Consider the following 20,665-nt stretch of genomic DNA (forward strand, 5'->3'; position numbering starts at 1 on the left):
ATCATTCATGATGATGTATCTTTCATGAGAAATCATTCGATTTCTAATGTTTTCCAATGAAGAACTTTAATAAGTTATCTGATGTCCTGACATTTGAAATTCCAGGTGAAAATAATGATGATGACCATATTTAGTTCGATTCAAGCTAATAAGTCTACTGTTGTTCTCCTCATTCATTAAAGTACTACGATATTCCTCTTTTATTTTTCACCTCCAGCTCTGACGAATATGGGCTGTTTTGATTATTGGAGTCCTTGGTGGAATGACGCCTATTCTCGAACCTCAAAATCATTGCGTCTTCTCCAGACACATCATTCTCATACCCAATGATCGTTCACGATATGGAGAAGGGTTACTGATACTGGGGTGCCCTCTGTTATTTTTGATGGTAAATAAATTTATTATTATTTTTATAATTGTCTAAGCTTTGGAGAAAGGGTCCGAAATTCCTATGTTTACAGTATGCGGTAAATTATAATTTGGGGATAACAAATGTGCAACGGTCGATCACAAAGGAGGGGTATGCGGGAAATATGAAGCAGCTTTCATCCTACATAATCTTAATATCGAAGACACGTATTCTTAGGTATTTTGAAGTGAAACAATGCCTATTTCAAGATGTGTTGATAATAACCTGATCTGACAGAAAAAATAAAATTGCTTTGTAAATATGCTTGCCTTTTTTTCAACTTACTCTATTATTTTGGAGAAGTAAAGTGGACTTGGGAGACTATAAAAATTTGACTTATACACCCGAAGATACATTTTCTTGGGAGTTTGTGATTTGAATGGAGTTTTGAATTCGAAGTGTCCACAGGGGTCGGAGGGTCGAAGCATTTATTTTTCGAGGCAACTACTTGAGTGTCCGATGAACTCTGTCAACAAGACGGAACCTGTTCAGCAAAAATCTGCATCAGCATGCGTATCATATTCAATCTCAGCTTATATTCATCAACACATGTGGCATAACGAGTGCTATACTGTGACACTCTTAACGTATTAGATATATACCAGTATTGCCTTACTCTCAGGAAGACATTGAATCTTTTGTGAAGAATGGGAGGTGCCAAATTTATAGGATCTTTTCATTTCCAAACCTCAGACAGATTCAAGTATTTGAGTCATCAAAGTAAGACGACTTTCAAAGCGAATATCGTCCAAAAAGAGGAGGAAAACCAGATGAAGTATCGAGATTCACTCTTCGAACTCCGCAGACTTTACCCAAACCATAGTTGTGATTTCCTGCAGCACCAAGCAGAAGGTTCTATACATTCAACTATTTCCCTCATATGAGTACAAACAGAAGGAGCGACTCCTCTTACTGGTAATTGGAATACTTCAAGCCAACCTACAGCACAGTAAGGCAACTCCAGCGGTCCTTACGAAAGTTATGGGAAAGCTTATTAATGCTTTCATACAAGAAACATGTGGGTGTACAGAGGAAATATCATGGAAATGGGTGGTATTTAGTTATTCAAAAATGAATAAATATACTGCCATTAGGTTATTTTTGTACTAGGAAATTGACGGTGGTCATATTGAAAATGATTGGTAAGGAAGGACCTGAGGAAATCTTTATTGGATGAGGGAACCTTTTTTACGATTGTCGGGAACCGCCACAAACCGTGGATGTGAACGAATTAGTGAGAGTCTGTCGGATAGACAGATTGCAACTCATAATTGGTGTGATGACTAAATAATCTGAAAAAAAACACCGAGGAGTACACAAAAAGGAGAGGAGATACCTTGAGACATTGCACTTTCGCGGGTCAGAAATCAAAAGCCTCAAAATCAGAGAATTGGCTGGCGGCAAAGAAATTGGTAGATTTGGAGAAGACTAAATAGGCCGCAAATTTGTTTCAACCGTATAAGTCGCCGGGACCAGATGGTATTCATCAAGTAATGTTACAAACAAGAAGACTTGAACTCACATATTTCAGACAATGGTTCACAAGAGACTAGCAAATGATGGACAACCCAAATTATGTCCAGAAGAAGAACATCCAACAAAGGACATGTTCAAACTAGTACAGGGAAGATTGTGAGAACGGGTGTCATGAAAAGCTGGAAGGAAAAACTAACAGGTCTCACGTCTCCCAAGTGGAAAAATCCGTAATTATGGGGAGTGGTCATTACTTAATAATTCCGGCATGCATTCCGAATAGGTGTGAGCTTCAGGGACAGATCCGATTAATGGAATAACTTTCCAACTATTCCACCGTTACATAAGAATGAGTTAGTTCACAGGACTTCTTCAACAGTATTGAGGGCGTTTACTCATCATGAGTTCATTAATCTCGGCAAATGCGATCTTGCTTATAATTACATCTCCGTCACTCCTGAGGTACTGACCGAGCCGAAATTGAGGTACTACAAGAGACAGTAACCTTTGTCAAACTTCGCGGGAGTTTGTGGAAAAATACCTCATGAAAGGAATTCCATGCACTGATTGACTGCATTCGTATGTAATAAGCTGATGATGAAAGGAATATATGAAAAAAAATCACTGCTAATGGACTTTTCAGTGACAATAAACGTTTCGTAAGTGTCGTCCAAAAATAGTAGGAATAATAAACAAAGTTTGGCGTCATCATTGGGATATTTTGAATCGTTATATAAAGTAAAATTATATTGGGGCGTTTCTTACCTGGTGGTCAACCGCTATATTTCCTTGTTTGTCTTTACAATGTAGAGAATATTAATAATACATACAGTAATTATACCAAATTAGAGATACTACCTAGTAATTTCGTTGAAGACTTCGTGTAATTACAATCAAATTTTCGTCAGGTAAATAAATTGATTTTACTAATTATACTCGTGTTATTCTCGTTAGACGTTTTAGGAATATGATGGAATAATTCTGTTGAATAACACGTTAAAATAAGTATAGTAATTTCTGTGATTGATATATTTTTTAGTTCGTTTTTTCAGTTTCATATAGAGAACGCAGAGTATAAAAAATTGACTCATGGGAATGATAATAGTGAAAGCGAGCTGTAGATTTGCAAAAATATGGTGTGCAATTCATGCAAAGAAAAATTTAGACGGTCGGTGTGTTGATTCCAAATGAGAGACAATACTATTCAAAACAGAAAGTAATGAAATATCGTAATTTATTTTTCGAACTTTATTTCTATTTAGACCATTTTGAAATGGTTGTTCTGATAAAATATGTTTAAAATTAAATGTTTGAAATATATTTTTTCCGTTAAACCAGCTATCGCACCCCTACGAATCTTGTGCGAGCTAAGGACTAACGAGGTCTTACCTTTTAATGTGTGATTCCTAACACGAGTTGGACGATAGTAAACGAAAATCGAGCGTTCAGCCTGGGGCTTGGACCATCGACTCACACATCGACCGATTGACTGAGTGAACAAAGCACCCACGTCGAACCGCCCGGCTACCGACCTATCATAGAAGTCCTGATGAAATGGCTTCCGTATTCATCAGGAACCTATGTCGGACCCCGGGAAAGGCTATATGAAATCTATTTTATTAAATAATAATTGAAGTTTTTTTCAATTTAAAAATAGGCGCTCTAAGATTGAAGTGTGGATTCAAACTAGTCAGTATTATTGGAAAGAACCAGGCTCAATTTAGAAATTAAAATATATGGTATGAAATCAGTGGATACTTGATGAAATATCCGAATAAACGTATTTAACGAAACTGGAAAATTTTCAAAAAACAATTTACAAAACCCCAACAAATACATTGCTATACAATAGCTAATATAAGTTGAAAATGAAATTGGGAAAATATATACAGAGCAAACCAGTTTAACCACTAAAACAACCTTACTTTCATGCTATAATTTCAGGTTAATTTTATTTAAATTTTGTAGGTATTCATTTTTAACCCTTCATTTAATGGAGATGTTTAAATACATATTACCTAAACTATATCCATCTAACAAAGTAGCCCAAACATAGATGCGTGATCAACGCATGATCATCACGCACATTTTCATCTGTTGGTTAAAATAAACAAGCCCATTTACGCTTGCCAATCAGATTCAACTGCAATCGGCTGGCGGAGTTTATGTTACAGTTTGTCATTTACGTTTTAACAACTGAAGTGTGACCATTTACGGTATTTCAAAGTTTAAAATTTTTAAAATGTCAAGTACCGATACGGCTGAAGAATATGCTAATTTGTGTCGCTACGCTCCACCTGAGAAATTTTTTTATACCCAGCCGCATATTATTAAAAAAATAATTAAATTTCGATCTATCCTTAGTGCGACTCTGTACAAGCAGCCTTGTCTGGGATATCACATGCACTATACATGATAATGTTTTGGAACACTTGATTGCTTAGATGGATAGAATATAGGAACTATAGATTATTTTCTCAGATTTTAATTTTAAGTTGAAAGGTCAACTTCGTTATGTTCGAAAATGAAATTTTCACTTTCGACCAAAATTTTTACAAGAAAGTTTCATATGGATCATGTTACAAAGAAAAATTCGAAACAATCTACCAAAAAAAAACAGTTTTTATTGAAGCATTCTAAGCTGATGTACTATAATATCTGCTTACTTACTTCATTATTATTGATTATATTAAATATTGTTCTTCATTTACTTTATTGTTATATAGACAATGATAACGATATTGAGTGAGTAGATGAGCATAATAATTCATAAAAAAGATTAATTTCTTTATTTTTATTCAAACTCAGTTTATTCGATTTGGTCAGCTCAGTATGCGTGAATGAAAGCTTGTTTCTTTTTATCATTTTATTTATCATTATAATGCAGTTACTAAAGAAGGTCCTTTTAGTTTATTTCATATTGCTCATCCATATTGGATTTAAAATGGCATCATTCAATTGATTGTGCATTATTACGAGAACCAATCTTGTGCGTAACATTTTAGCTCAATTTGTTTAACTGGTTCAAAATACAGTTTCAAGATAAATCCAATGTTCATTTTAATGCCACAGTTTGTATTACTATGTGTACAAAGAACGTGGAATTTTATTCGTGTTCAGAAATAGCATTCTGAAAAATTTAACAGCAAAACGGGAGAGGTCAACCGTTGCTTTCTTGGCAGTTTCAAGTTTTCCTTGTTTTTTTTTATTTAAAGCTTGTGAACAACACGAAAAAGCTATTAGTATTCGTGACAAATGTCAAACCGTGACATATCAATTTTCGCCAAGTGTTCTTATGTGTCGCCTACGAAATTTGCTCGTCCCAACCACCCTTGTCCGTCCTGTAAGATCAAGCTGGCAAGAAACCAGTGTTGCCGTTTGGTGATATAATTTTCGGAATTGGGGATAATTTGATGGAGTATGGGTAATATCGAGAATTATCACTTCGTGTGAATAATATGCCAGATCAAATAGTTTTGAAGATTTTTTTCATTCACCTTCTACAATCTGAAAAATATGAAAATCATAATGGAGAACTTTATAGAGGTGTAGAAAGGGCACACTTTTTAGATTACCCTGCTGCGAAAAATAAACGTATTTTTCACAAAGAAAAATGTTCTAATTATCAGTAACTTGTGGTATAAAATAGTTAAGAAATAATACAACACTTATCTTGAAGATTCAGAGGACAAAATCTCTCTCCGTGCTCAGAAATGAACAATATTTCTGTTATGAGTCTTAGAAAAAGTTCTACATGCGAGAAATGGCCATTATTTGCTCAAAATGCTTCGTTTTGGAGATACAGGGTGTTGACATTGATTTTTGTTTGTTCATTTTTTAAAAATAACTTTTGCAGGAAAAGATTATTTGGCACGAAATTCGGTACTTGAGGTTTTTTGACGTGGAAAATCATAATATCGTATCAATTTTTATGTAAAATCTAGAGTGCGCTGCGTACGCTATCATTATTTATTTCAAATTGCCCTAACTTTTTGAAAGTAAATTGTTGGTACTTTTCATCTAATTCTCAGCTCCACCATAGGAGCTGAGAATTAGATAAAATGTTTGATGAAAATAACTAAAATTGCAAAAAGAATTATGACAAAAACCATGTTTTGAAAAATTTCAATAATTTGTATCTCGAAAACGAATGATATTTTGATAACATATTTTGACGAGATCCACCACATACTCAGTTTTTGTAATATTCTCAGCAACTTTACTTAGCCCCCTAGGAGCTAAGTAATATGCATCGATATAGAAAATTGTAAATATCTCGAAAATGATCACCTCCAGCGTTGTTAATGAAGTGTGAGAATTAGGTTTTTTCATAAAAAGTACCAAACGTTTACTGTCAAAACTGACAATTTGAAATAAACAATGACAGCGTACGCAGCGCCCTCTAGATGTTACAGGAAAATTGCTGTTAGTTAGTTTCACTAAAGCTCGAAAACGGCTGAACCGATTTGACTAATTTTGGTTTTGAATTATGTGTGGAAGTCCAGGGAAGGTTTAAAAAATAAGTAAATATGAAAAAAATGCTAGAAATATTGTAAATCTATATACATATTCTCATTTCAATTATTTTTGGAAGTCCAGGGAAGATTTTTAAGGTGACTAAATTCTAAATAGTAAAAACAACAATTTTGTTTTCCTTTAGAAACTATTCCTACCTGTCAAACATTTGATTTTCGTCTCGTCGTTCAGAAATCAAATTAAATTTAAAAGTAAATACAATTAGATTAGTTTTTAAACAACATTAAGTGTAATAGATAATAACAATAAAACTTGAATAACTATACTTGATCTGTGTAGATAAAAATAATATATTAATTTGTATTGTAAGCTCCTAACCTTTGTGACATGACAATTTTTCAAGCAATATCATGTGTAATTAAAAATAATAATAATAAAACTTAATTCATATCGAATTATTTTTGTTTCGGTTAAGTTTTAACCACATTTTTTACTAAAGTTGGAACATTCTGCAATTATCATTCACCTTTTTTATTTATTGATTCTGAGTCGGTACGAAATTTGCTGGGTCAGCTGGTATCAGTTAAAAAAATTGATGGATGTAGCCGCTACGTGGTAGAAGATCATCATGAAAAATGAAAAAAAACACTTCCATGTTTTTAACGTTACTTACAAATACATGTGGTATAAAGCATAGGAAGTTTTATTTCTCATATTTCATATCAGTTCATCTATCATTAACAAGACTGTACATGAATTTGTTCATTTAATATTGGGATTCTTCATATTCTCCAACCCTTCCACAGGAGCACATCTTGAATATGCCACTGATCTTCAGATTTAGGTGGAAACTGAAACCGTTTCAAAAAATCGCAAAAAGGAATAAGTAATAAGTTATGCACATTTTTTGGAAAATCTGAATTTTGAGGATTGAATAAAAAATCAAAACTGGATAGAAAATTCAAGAATGTGAAAAGATCTTGATGACTGATAATTGCTAATAATTTCTACTTGACTGGCGGATAATTTGACACTTGAGCTGTGGCAACACTGCAAGTAAACCCTCGTTGCCTCGGGCTAGCGACTCTCGTGCCCGATGTACTTCTATCGGTAGGGATCTCAGTTACGGCGCATCTGAAATTTCGAAAGCCAAACCGAGTTAAAATTGGATAAAAGTATTTACCCAACAGTTCAGTATTTACAGTCCGCCGATTTACATCGCCCGTTGGATGGAATTTTCGTGCGATATCGACTCGTCAGTCGTATACCTAGTGGTGCATAATCTCCGGTCGTTAATAAACCATTAGACCTGACTCGAGTTGATTTTTTAATGGGAAAAACTATCATTCATTTGTGTTATCTGCGGTGACAAGTGTTCTTGGTCTCGAGTTGATTTATACGAATTAATATTTCGGAAAGCCAGGCAAGGAAATGCTGGGGATATTTTTCGAGTGTGGTGTCGAAAGAGTTTTCTGAACGAGTGATTCATAAGAGTACGGCTGGTGTGTGTGGTTCGCAGAGGTCTCCGTGTTTTCGAAGTGATTAATTATTTGGTTTTTATGTGAGAGGTACCAGAGGTTGACACTTTCGGAAATTGTTGCTTTTTCCGTGCCATGTTGGATTTCTGCTTTTAATGGATTACAACTACGTGATATCAGGTTGCGATAAGTAAGTAGATGTGTCTCGTTATCTTTTGGAAATTTGACAGGTACTTGATGGAGAATACTGACTTGCAATGACATTTGATGATTTCAAGTACTCTGTTTGGAGTATGGTTTTAGCATCTACCTCGAAATCGAAAGTAATTCTAAAATGGGTTCATTATTTTTGAAATTTATTTCGTTTGAAACGTATTGATTTTCCGTTAACTTGTTTCTTCTTTTCGTCTTTTAAGAATTATTAAAATATTGGATTATATCTAAACTGATATATAGAGAAAATGTTTGTAATGGATAAATTACTTAAGAAACCGATTTCTAATCAAAGTGTGAAATATAGAAAGCCCCATTTGCAGTGAGTAAAATGTTTCTATATTTCATTGCCGAAAAACATTGGAGATTCCTACGTGAATCGTAATACTGTTACCCATTAAAAATTTGACTAAAAAAATCCATTTTTGGCGTGGGCGCCGGGAGGGTCGCTAATTAATTATAAATCTACATACACAACACTTGTATATGTATATATTTTATTAATTTCCTGGTATTAAATAAGAAAATTAATGGATATTTAAAAACATTTTCAAAATAATTTATTCGAAGTTGATATGTATTATTTTTTGATTATTGATACCTAGTTCAATCCTATTTTTTATGAACTTACATCATCTGTACGTCAGAAGCTACTATGATACACATCAATATTTCTTTATTCATTATAAATTTCATTACAATCTGGTAATAAGTATACTGAAAATATATTCAGGTGGAAAATGTTTCATTTCTGTCGAGAAAAAAATGTGATTCAATAACATTCTTGTTCAAAATATTTCTCATTTTCTCCATACTTGATCATTTTGACAATATTTGCGAGACAAGTCATTCCAAAATAAGATAATTTAGGTTCAGTACGTACTTATTTTGATGTTACCAGGGTTTTTGAATTCGGTAGTTGATCAAAACCTTGATGTCAACTGATTTTTATTTTTGGAAAAATTATTATTCGGTAGTTCTTAGTAAGAAACATTCTCTCTCTGCAGAAAACCCCCAGAATTGAAATTACTACAGATAGCACTTTCATAATTTGTGCTACAGAAATTGATTTAAGTAAGGACTCGACAAAAAAACAGAATCTGGGCTGATCGAATGGAACCTGAAGTACCATCTGCTACTGCGGAAGACATTATGTGCGTTGACTACGAGGACTGAAACGACTGATCAGTCATTGGCCGTGACTTAACTGTCGACACTTGATGAAAACAATGATGTTGATTCAGTATTCAAATGCTATTTGTATTACACCTAAAGAAGCTATTGTATAGTATAGTTGCGAAACACGTGTTGCGATTTTGAAACCTATTAAAAATCTCATATCGATTTTAATATAACATAGCACCAAATACCAAGTAGTCACTAAATTGAAAACAAGCCAGTGAAACAAAATTTTCCAAAAACATATTGTTGGGATACGCCAATAAAAGTTGGTCTTAAAAGTGAAAAACAGTGACGTTTTTTTTTTTATTTTTTTTCCTTGAAAGTGAAAACCGATGATGATGGTATCGCTCAACCCATGATCCTATTTAAGATTCAAAGCTTGACTCTCACTCCACTGATTTGGCGGACGTGAATAAGTTAAACATTAGTTCAAAAGATGTCATCTTCAAAATAAAAATCGAGAGTGTGAACGATTTTTTACGGAGGATCTGATGTATCTGTGCCTAACCTGAACGAATTGTTATTTCAGAAAATTTTATTTCTATGACTATTGAACATCCTTTTCTATCGATCGAAAACTACAAATTTGTTGCTCGAACAATAAAAGAATCCAGATGGCCCTCGCTGTGCTGTGATTCATTTCATTTTTCCTGTGGTAGAACATGATTCTTTTTCTGCTATTGTCCACAAAACAGTTTCATAAAGATGTTTTGTTATTCACCTCCAAATGTTTTATGTAATTTAATCAGTCGTAGATTACGTTAATTATTTTTTATTATAGGAATGTTTGCATCTTTCCTTATTGAGGGCAATCTTAAATTAAAAAAATACCTATGGTTAAGCCATCTATATGTTTGCAGATAACTCGAACCTAGTCAGCAAAGATCGATTGTGATCTCTAACTATAAGTATCATCTTTCGGTTCGATTATGTCTAACTAATCGAAACTGGACCACAAAATGGATACATCGTCATTCGTGATTAAGTTACAAATTATCATTATCATTTAGATTTATCATTCAACTGCGGGTCGAAGACATACAAATAATTATTTGGAAGGTGTTAAAAATTTAGTCTGCAGGCGTGTATTTTATTGTTTGGTATTCAATTTCTTGATGCCTGTGTTTCACAAAAGCTACAGTTACATTACAAAGCTAAATAAGTCTAGAAACTTGGAAATACAAATTAAGATAACTTTACAAATAATTATTTCGAAGCTATAATATTGAAAAATAAAAACGCAACTGACTTTCCTCAATCGTAAAATAGCTTTTAGGCTGGTTTTATTGAGACTGTGTGGTAGATATGGTATCATAAAATTACTGGACGTGATTAATACAGCTACAGTTCAAAAAAATTAAGTTTCAAAGAAGAAGCGCCAATTATATAAGGACGGTCCGTAGTATAAACACTTGCTACATACAACTAAGGCACAAGATGAGTGTTGAACTATAATAAAATATTCAAATTTCTCGAACTAATGACTATGATAATTACATAATTAGCAATAATTTGCTGTAGTTTATTTAACAAATGAATGGGTGGTGTTATTTATTGTTTCCTAATGTTATATCATTACAATTTAATACCTGTTGAAGAATGTGTTTTATGCTAATGGTTTGAATTTGATGAGTAGTGATCCGGTCTGTCAGTTGTCATGTATGAAAACAAAGCACCAAGTAGATCTTACATCAATAATAGAGGCTTGATCTGTTTCATGTTATTTTTGAAGTTTTTATTTTCGCTCTAAATTAGGAATAAATATTTGACATTTACGTCAGAAATTGTTGATAAAAAAATTATGATTATTTTATTTTAGTTTGCTTTGAACTGATTGATTCTCAAAGTCATTTCGAAATAATTAGTTTCTTTCATTTTGCTGCAAATTTTTCATTTTTCTAGCTAGAAAACCTGCCTTAAATATTATGGAACAGATATGCTTGTATATCAATTGAAATTCAATAGGAAATTATTCAGTCTCTCTCAGAAAATTACGTTTCGAACATTGATACATTATATTCGAAACAAATGGACCATTTGTTACGAAGAAAAATAAGAAAAAACTTGACGAATGATCATCTTAATCAGATCAATATACACAATTAAGTGACGCTTATCAACCATTGCAAAACCTACCAAATGAGGATAGAGTGATACCTCCTTCAAAAGCTAGTTCAAAGGGGCTTTACTTGAAAACTTAATAATCAAGTGAATGGTGTAAATATTGTTGTATATTTTGCTGTAACACTTCGCGACATACATCAATTATTCATTCTCGTAGGTCTTCCAGTGTGTCAGACTTTATGGGCTCCACGAAAAAATCTAAGGGACTTGAGTCGGGTGAACGTGGAGGCCACACCTTCTTCCTATTCATTAGCGACCATTAGCTCAATGACAATAGAGATGGACCCATATCATTTCGAAGTAAATTCGAGTTCATATCATCTTTTTCTTAGCCAGGAAGGTTTTGAGTAACGACTATTGTGGCGATTAACTACATCGAGTACCCCCATTCAGAAAATATACAATGAATTTAGAAATTACTATTTTCTATCGCTCATTCATTATTGATTTCCCTAAATTGCTTATGACAATCGAAGACGTCTTCATTTAATTCTTACCCTAAGCGACTCTTATACTTTTTTCATATTCGCTGGTCACCGGTAGGGCCCATACCCCATCCCGATACTGCTAATTCTATAGCGTCATTGGGAATCTGATTCAGAAAAAAAAATATAACGTTGGTCAATATTTGTCTATGACAAATTGTTGAACTAATAAACAATTAAATAATAAATAAAAATGATTTTTTTGCCAAACTATTTAAAAGTGTCAATTATAATTTTTGAAAGCAAAATTATTTCTTTAATTATTTAAACAATCGAAATATAAAAAAAATCGATTTTAAACAATTAAAAATTTAATTTGAGAAAGAAAATCAAATCATAATTATCTCTAGACAACAAAAAAGCAAAAAAAAATTTTGAAAAATATTGAATTCCTCTATTTGTTTAAAACAATTCAATAAACAAATTACGTAAAAAATTCATTTCCGATGTTAATAACTGTTATTGTTTATTGTGAAAACAGACATAGTTAAATATCAATTGAAAAAAAAAATTCATCAACAATTTTTACATATTTCATATTGCAATAGTTATAAAAAAATCATAATTAACAAATTAATAAATTTTTATGAACTTTTATCGCAGGATCGTATGAAGTACATATATCAAAAGGGCTCCACGAAGTTTAAAATTTATAGGCCAATTATTATACCTTTTATTCCATTATTTATGCCAACGGAGATTGGGAAAAAAATTGTTAATTAACAATTGAATAACTTTCTGAAAAATGGGGATAACCCTTTTTTTACGGGGCTCGATTCATTCAAGTGTTAAGAAGATACTAGATTTTTTTCAAATTTTTAAAATGACATTTTATGTTATAAAAAAATTATTTTTTTTATAAACTCTCTTTAGCGGCAGCGCACGCATGCCGTAACAGCCGCGCGGAACCCTATTTTCAACGTCAAATTAAAATTATAAATAATGGAGATAGAGTTTCGGGAGTCGGGACTTTTTTATCGAAAATGTCCTCTTTAACGAGCTTTTTTCAAAATTGCTTTAATATTAATATTTTTTGAGTTATTAACGAAAAACTAAATACCATTTTTTTTAATATTATTTTGTTAATAACAATTGCAATTTTTCACCTGCACCAAAATCCTTCAAAAACATTTTTCTAGAGGTGATTCTGAATCGAATCAGCTATCGCTCATATTTTTAGGACCTTTATCTCTATTTTTCATGTTGATTAGACTGAAAACTGATATTATGATGAATACGGTAGCTGGGGCATGATTACGGTGTTGTTTTTGGCCAATAAATTACAAACAACCAATGACGAGTAAACAGGTGCATTATCGTGATGCAAAAGTCACGTTTTCTTCGTATTGCTTCTCGCAAGCGGCGCAAACTCTCCGTTGGGACGATTGGACCATAAACGATGTCATAACCATAAACCCATGAATCGTCATCCTTTTAAGCCAATCTAGATCTCCGTTTTTTTTGTTTTTTTTTGGTCAAAATTCAGCAATTTTGGAACGAACTTCGCTGACACACGCTTCATGCCTAAAATCTCCGAAAAAATTACATGATGTGAGCCACCCGATATGCCGACATCCTTAGCAAGTTCTCTTATGGTGATTCGACGATTTTCCATAACAATTTTCTTCACTTCACGAACATTTTCATAGGTTATTGATGTGTTGTGGCGTCCACAGGGCGAGCGTCGTCATTCACATCTTCTCGACCTTATGTGAAGAACTTGTACCAATTGTATACATTTTTTTTACTCAGAGTACAATCATCGTATGCCACTGTCATCATTTCAAGTTTTTCTTTGAATACTCAATTTCATTTTTTTACACAAAATTTGATTCAAAGTCTTTGATCCATTTTTTTTTTCGATAGCCGAAAATCGCCTAACACGCAAAACACTTCTTTTATGCCTCTCGCCAACAAACTAAACAAGCTAAATAGCTGAAAATGTGAACATATGTTTGAGACGACTGTATCAACATAAAAAAAATCGCTAATCGGACCTACGTAGCCCGCCAAATTTGAACATTCAGCTTATTTTTTGAACAGATCTCGTATAAAATCGATTGAATCTGTTTCTATTTCTCTCAGATGCTCTAGTTTCATTATTATATTCTTCGAAAACAACTTAAACGTTGGTGTCGAAGTTATGACGCAAATGTCAAATGTACCGTTGCTGTACCAGTTAATATACGAATTTTTTTTAAATGCCGTCTCAAAACTGATTTTTTTATGTCATGCATATTGCTCAAACAATATAAATGATTTTGTCCCTGCTTTAAAAGATTCCTGATTTCAAATAATATATTTCGAGGATTTCCCTAAAAAAGATATCGTTGCCTTGTTTGTGGTTCGTACGTTTTCGATAAGCCACTCTGTATGCACTATTTTACGTAGCTTCAGACAATCATATATGCTCTTGCTGATCCAACCATTTATTGAATGTATATCAACTTTTTTCTTCTTGGTACCGGACCCGCTGTTAACTGTAGAATTACTATGAGCCAATCTTTTTTCATTTTTTTCCAATAAAAACTGGTATTTTTCACATAAACATTTCTTTTGAAAAACAGTTAGTTACATAATAGTAAAAAATAGGGCTGATATGAAAGGTTCTCTGAACAGAGAATGGACTAGAAGACCTCCCTTTCTATCTGATTTTTTTTGTAAATATTAAGTACCTCTAGCGCTATTTCACATTTTTACGTTGAAAAAGTGATAATTAATAGTACCATTATGTGTTATATTTTTGCTCGAATAAAGTCAGTCTTCGAGTACGTTAATTGTTTTTTTTTAAATACTTATAGTCCGTTCATAATTTGTTGATAGCTCACTGCAAGTTTGACCCTCATTAGATAACTGAAATACAGAGAGGACAGCTAATATGATATAATAACAAAAACCAAACTAAAACTGGCAGTTTAAGATGTTTTCGACTAACCCACCTTGTATCTGAAGAAATACAATACAGTTATAAAACTTTTAATCCGATTATGTAGGTATTTTGAGTGGAAATGAGTGACCAGTGTCGTAGAGTATATGATTAAAACATTAGTTAGGTACTTTAAATAAATAAATATATTAATATTCTTAAACTGTAGGTACTGTAAACTGTATTTTTATTTCAAAAAAATTTCTTTATTCTATACAAAAATAATAAGTTACTTGCAATTTGTAAAAGATACATTTATTTAATTAATACCTATTTTTAAATGATATAAACTACGATTACTTACAAAACTATTCAAATTCAAAATAAACAGGATCATCTTCGGATTCCGAGTCGTCTTGCAGGTTAATAATTAGCGGTTGTGTCTCTACGTTCGCATCAATTATATTGTCAAGATCCCACATTTTTTGTTCTTCTTCTATTGCATGTCTTACTGCATCTCGCCAATTTTGTTCTGTAATATGTTGTAAAGACTCATATAACAATTCACGTACAGCTTGTATTTTATATGATGTATTTTTTCTAGCCACATAGCTTTTCATTTGTGCCCAAATGAGTTCAATTGGATTTAATTCGCAGTGGTAGGGTGGAAGTCTAAGGACTGTGATGTTTCGTCTTTCCGCCATTTTGTCAACTACGTATTTCTTGAATTTAGATTTGTGTTGCCGGGCAATTTTTAAAAGTTCTGCTTTAACCATTCCATCTTCGTAAGGCAGGGACTTATTCCGCAGCCAGTCAATGATATCCTGTTTCTTCCACGCAGTCGTTGGAAGTCTTTCAACTAGTCGTGAATGATAAGGTGCATTATCTAATACTATAATTGAGTTTGGTGGTATATGTTCAATCATCTGCTCAAAGTACTCTTCGAAAACATCAGCTGTCATCTCCTCGTGATAGTCTTTTGTGCTTTTGGATTCAAATTCCATCAAACGATGCTTAGCAAATCCTTTTTCACTGCCAACGTGAGAAACTATTAATCTACTGCCTTTACCAGAGGGTGGGGAAATACCACTAGACCAACCTTCCATAAAGGCTTGCCTGAAGCTTGATATATTTTTATCTGTCCAAATTTTTGTGAGAGTATGACCTGCGTTTACCCACGTTTCGTCCTGATAGTAAATTGGCCTTCCTTCAGCCCGAAATTTTCTTATAGATCTTAGATACTTTCTTCTCCAACATATTATCTCTTCCCGGTCAATCAAAAGTGATTTTCGGTCTGATTTCTCCCACCGGAAATTTAATTCTTTTAAAACTTGCCACAATTTGGTTCGTCCGACATGAGGCAAATCCGGGTCGTCTCTAACTTCTTGTAAAATTTTGTTTAAGTTGGGTATTTCTTTTTTGTGAAAAAATTCGTGAATTTTCCTTCGAATACCATTTTTGGCAAATTCATCAATTTCAATAGGTTTTCTCCCCCTCTTTAAGTATTCGTTTGTATTTGGGTTAGCTATACCTTTTTTTTTTCTTTCTGATAGGAACCTATATATTGTTGACTCCCCTACGCCCGTCATGTTGGCACAACTCTTGATTATGTTCTGAACAGTGTTTGTGGGATTCTGAGAAACCAAAGCATCGTGAACGTTCAAAACAATAGTCTTCTCTCTTGGTGAATAGACAGACTTACTGACTGTACGCATCAGTACCGGTGTAAAACTTGATGATGTTGATGATGATGACGAAGCCATCGCAAGCAATCAAACAAAACAAGCAGGAACGAAAGGTACGTATATGTTTGTAGGAATATGAAAAAAAGTTACTCACGCACTGCACAAAATTCGCAAAATAAATATTAGAGACGTTAATTACTGCCGTAGACGCCGAAACACCAACGAGCCGTAAATTAAATGCGATTAAAAAATTATTTTCGTTCGTAACAACTTCACCCTTTCAAGGCAAGTTTCGAATATAAACTGAAGCTTTATATTTAATGAATAAACACCTCAGGAACCTCCGCCTATGATTTTACGAGTTTTACGACCGTTTTATGACTTGGGCCCTCATTTTGTGCTATCGACAAATTATGAACGGACTATACCTTGTTAAAGTTTGGTTTCAAACAAGTCTTTTATTTTTGTGTGTACTTGGTGTATAAAAACATAACAATAGGACACCCCTCAGGTCAAAATTAAACCCACAAAAATTTCTCTAAATAACAATTGCTATCTATCATGTCAATCGCATTACAAGTCATGAAGTCTGAATTATATTCTTGTTTCTTCCTGACTGATGTTTCGATAATATAAGTAGAATATTATGTAAGTAGAAAGTAGACATTCAGTTATTCCAACATTTCACAATAGGGATATTACATTTCCTTTTTCATATTCCTCATTAGTTATCGTGGAACAAAAAGTTCACTTCTATTATTCAAATGGGTAGAATAACTTGAGAATATCCTAATTTCCAACAAACAAACCGGGAACTAATTATATTCTGGAAGTGTGTCGCCTACAAAGTTCGAACAGTGTATGAATTTTTAATCGAACAATTTGAACATCTGCTTTTTATACAATGGCTTCATAGAATCCATGTACACATTCATAAATAATGAAGAATGCTTTATTAGATTATTAATTTTCAGGTCCTGTTGGGAGACTCGAATCGAACAATATTTCCGAGGTAAGAATTATTATACTATCGGCATTCTATCCTTTATGAGGTCATTATCACATGCTTTGTATGCAAGTTAGGATATTTTCGTTTATCAAGTGCTGCAGCCGTTTATACCTTCAATCATTTCAGACCGGATGAATCACCGCAGGCATACTATCACAATGAGCAATTGAATTGTAACAATTTTAGTCTTGGTATATACAGGTAGTGTCATAATTATCATACTTATAAGCACAACACCGTTCCTAAATTCAATTACGACAAAGTTCCAAGCATTGAATTATTGAAATTAATAATAGTTTAAAAAGCTTAAAATGAAAGCTTCAATAGCAACACAAACTGAAAAATAAAAAATAATTCGAAACTAATTTAAGATTGTTTTCAACATCGATAATAAGTCCTATGGTTTGATGTAACTAATGACTTTTAATAAGTCTGAAATCAGAATGAATCTGTATACAAAAAAATTAATTTTGTTGTAAAAAAGGGTGGGGTGCTAAATTTCCATTGTTATAAATACTTGATCACTGTTAAAAAAATTGTGTAAATTCACATAATATTACGTGGGTTATTTGTGGCCAACATGTGAAAATACAACAGGGGTTGTATTAAAGACAGTCCATTATAAATTATGTAGAACAAAAACCGTTTATAATGGAGAATAACACGAGAACTTATGTGTTTTCCCACAAATACTAATGAAACAGTAAAATATGAATTGCAATAATTCTGCATATGTAATGTAATTTTGAATAATATTTTTAGTAAATTTCCTCAAAAGTAACTCAAAATTCTGTGATAGGTAACGCAATTTTGCAGAAGAACTTATGTAATATTTACCTTATTAATAATGTGTTTTCACATTGTATATTTCCATTTTCACTGTATTTTTACAATGTATTATAACAATTTATTTTCACATATTTCATTGTCATTTCACAATGGACATATATCACTTTTGCCTTTATGTTAATTTGAAAGTTGAGTGTTATGTATCAAAGGGAAAGTTTTATCAAGCATAGCACTGAAATAAAAGCAAAGTATGGCCGATAAATCTTTCACTTGGATTTATATATCAGAGCATTCCTATTACCATTTGCGGATTGAAAATTCCACGTAGGTATAGCTATAGCTGCCTTTTGTGAATACTGACTACTGTTGATGACTGCATACAGTTGCGCTTTTATTTGTAACGATGTAACTGCCCAATCTATGCCATTTGACTACACCATATTGATAAGGGCCAACTAGCCCAAAACACGTGTCTTTTCGAGTCCAATTATATGTTATTATGTGAAGGTCGAATCCAAATATATATTTCAATGTATAACATAATTATCATATCTCACTGAGGAATGTGTTTATGGACCTGAATCATTTTTTCAAGGAGTTGTATCATATCAGAATACTATAAGTCAAGAATGTGTACCAAATTTAATAGAATTCAATATATTGAAGTTCAATTAATCTTTGGAACATGAATTTTAATACATACCGAGAAATGAAACATATGGCATCTAACAATAATAACCGACCAGAAAATAACATTTAAAAAAATGTTATTGAAACTTATCTAGAATTTAATTCGACACCATCAGTGCAGCATATATTGCTTAATAATTAGAAAAAAAAATTCAAACATAAAAACACATTAAATTAGTTTCTGTTAGGATGAAACTTAAAGAAAGAGTATTATCAACTGTAAGTTATAAGTGAATAAATATTACTGGAGTTTTTTCTCAACACCACATCTTTAAGTTTTGATCTTCCTGTTGAAGATGATCACTTGGTGATCGAAAAACGTGTGGAGATGTTGAAATAACGGTTTGGTGTCGAGAAAAACCTCCAGTAATATTCATTACTACACCAAAGGTTCCAAACAGTGCAACACAAATAAGTACATGAGTTAATTTCAAGCACATTATTTTACAAAATCTTCACTTTTGAAGTTTGATAAATTTGTTCATGAAATTGAAAACTATTTTCTTCACCGGATTCAGCCTTTTATATTTGGAACCCGAATCTGCTGAATTTTCAAAATTAGACGCTGTAACAACTCTAATATTATTGAAAAACCTTTTGGATATTGAATATCACCAGCTTCAATGCTTCTAGGAAATTCACAAATCCTTCTACATTAACTTCTTCCTGCTCGACGTATACATATTAAACAACGGAATTCGTGGTTTGTGCAAGAAAAGTGAATATTGTGATATTTTTATATACTTAATTTCAGAAAAACTTTCACTTGATTTATCTGTCATTCATTTGAAAACAAAAATTGAAATTTTCTATAAGATTTCGGAATATGGTGTTCGCTGTTATCTTCACGAAGACAAATGTGTAAGCAGATAAATTCCGCATCACTCCAGTAACGGTGGAAATATTGATATAAATCATAGTTTCTTAGTGATACACATTCATATAAACACAATTTACATTTGTACATGATCTCTTACCTTTTTAATCACTTTGAATACCTCACTAGTTGCACAATAAATCTTTATTAAAAAACAATGAAATCACAAATGACTACACATTTTCTTCACAAGTTCTAACGCTCGAACATGATGTTTTTGGTTATCGGTTATAGGGGTATGCGCCTGGATCCCCGCGACCCGAAGTTATTTTCGATCTTTATTTAATGCACACCTACGAGCAATTATCCTTTTCCGACAACACGATAACATGTTAATGGACTGATCCAAATTTACTTAATATACCCATTTGATATGTGAACTGTGAAGAATATAGGTAGTGATTTTACCAATATTTAATAAAATTCACAGATCACTTCCTGTACATTAACTGATTCCATAACTTCCCAGGGAAAGTTCACATTTCATCTGAATATTCACAAAGTAAAATAAGTTTTACCTCATTTGTATTGATTTATTACACAACTTTTCATTTTTACATTCTATATCAGGTTATTAGACTAACACAGAGTTTTGATTGTGAAATATTTCCTAATATGTTCTGGAAAATTACTTCAATTTTTGTCAGATTGGCTGTTTGCCAGATTGGCACCCCACGCTATTTTAAAACAATTTTTTTTTTTAATAGATTTATTCAGATTTAAGACTTATTAAACTTATTAAAAGTCATTAGTTACATCAAGCGATAGGACTTATTATCGATGTTGAACACAATCTTAAATTAGGATCAAATTATTTTTTTGTTGTTATTAAAGCGTGTTTTTTTAGTTTTTTTTGTAACTATAATTTATTTCTCACTTTTTAGTTTGGCTTGCTATTTCAAGTTCATT

At 32.5% G+C, this 20,665-nt stretch overlaps 1 protein-coding gene across 6 annotated transcripts in view; it reads left to right on the top strand.

The window, feature by feature from the left end:
* LOC111510807 (uncharacterized) overlaps nt 1-20,665 on the top strand; it is a 148,167-nt gene that overhangs the window by 77,282 nt on the left and 50,220 nt on the right. For 2 of the 6 annotated variants that reach the window (XM_074184536.1, XM_074184539.1), the window contains one exon: nt 17,366-17,403. The exons of 2 other annotated variants lie outside the window; for them this stretch is intronic. The gene's annotated coding sequence lies outside the window, so the exon portion shown is untranslated. Of the gene's footprint in view, nt 1-7,511; nt 8,027-17,365; nt 17,404-20,665 lie in introns of those variants that run through there. 2 more of the 6 variants (XM_074184540.1, XM_074184541.1) reach the window with 2 other exon arrangements.

This window comes from Leptinotarsa decemlineata, unplaced genomic scaffold (assembly GCF_025532065.1).
Source record: "Leptinotarsa decemlineata unplaced genomic scaffold, Ldec_3_MD MMD2_tig00026354_RagTag_RagTag, whole genome shotgun sequence".
Classification (NCBI taxonomy): Eukaryota; Metazoa; Arthropoda; class Insecta; order Coleoptera; family Chrysomelidae; genus Leptinotarsa; species Leptinotarsa decemlineata.